The following is a 706-nucleotide window of genomic DNA, read 5'->3' as shown; positions in this document are numbered from 1 at the left end:
AGGTGAACATGTTTTTTCAGCCTTACTCCTTGCTTTTTCTCCTGCCTTCTTGAAAAACTCATTGTTTGTACCCATTGTGGTCCTGCCTGAGGTAAAATAAGTGTCTAATTTTCTGCGTGTGCTTTGATGCCGTCCAAACTGGGGCTATATTACTTGACCAGGAGATTAAAAAGCAAAGACTTTTGCCTGCAGTGTCATTATTTTGGTTTGGGATTTGCTTTTTTGTTCAAAGCTCACATTTTGCTCTGGGCTCACTACAAAAATAAAAGAAGAGATCCACCCATGGTAGATGTGGGCAAAACGTAGTCCTTCTTGGCCAGACAGGGATAGAAATTTTCCACCCAATACAGAGACATGAAGCAGTTGCTGTGAAGAGCAATCCAAAAATATTACCCAACTGTGGCCACATCTGGGGGCTATTTTCATACATTCCCTGTCTCTTCTTTTGTTTGCTTTTTTGGGTGATTCATCTTCATTTAACACGTGGTCAGGTGCATGGTCAGGGGCAAAATCACGCACATTGAGCCATGAACGGCCACTTCAACACAAAAACACTGGCATGTGGATGACAGAATGAAGAAGATAGAGTCCATCTGGCAAACACAGTGTTGGTATGAAGTAATGACGTGAGATGTGTCTTGAGACCACAAGTGAAACTGCGCTATCTCCTCACAGTGACACCTTGCCCTTATCCCCATGTGCCCCC

General features: G+C 43.5%; 1 protein-coding gene across 1 annotated transcript in view; it reads right to left on the bottom strand.

Annotated features, from left to right (window-relative positions):
- Positions 1–706, bottom strand: part of LOC104409167 (disheveled-associated activator of morphogenesis 1-like) — a gene marked incomplete at its 5' end in the record, with an annotated part of 25,779 nt that overhangs the window by 24,644 nt on the left and 429 nt on the right. The gene's annotated exons all lie outside the window — the stretch shown is intronic.

Source organism: Nestor notabilis, unplaced genomic scaffold, assembly GCF_000696875.1.
Source record: "Nestor notabilis isolate BGI_N333 unplaced genomic scaffold, ASM69687v1 scaffold7207, whole genome shotgun sequence".
Taxonomy (NCBI): Eukaryota; Metazoa; Chordata; class Aves; order Psittaciformes; family Psittacidae; genus Nestor; species Nestor notabilis.
This window is presented reverse-complemented; position numbering and strand designations above follow the sequence as displayed.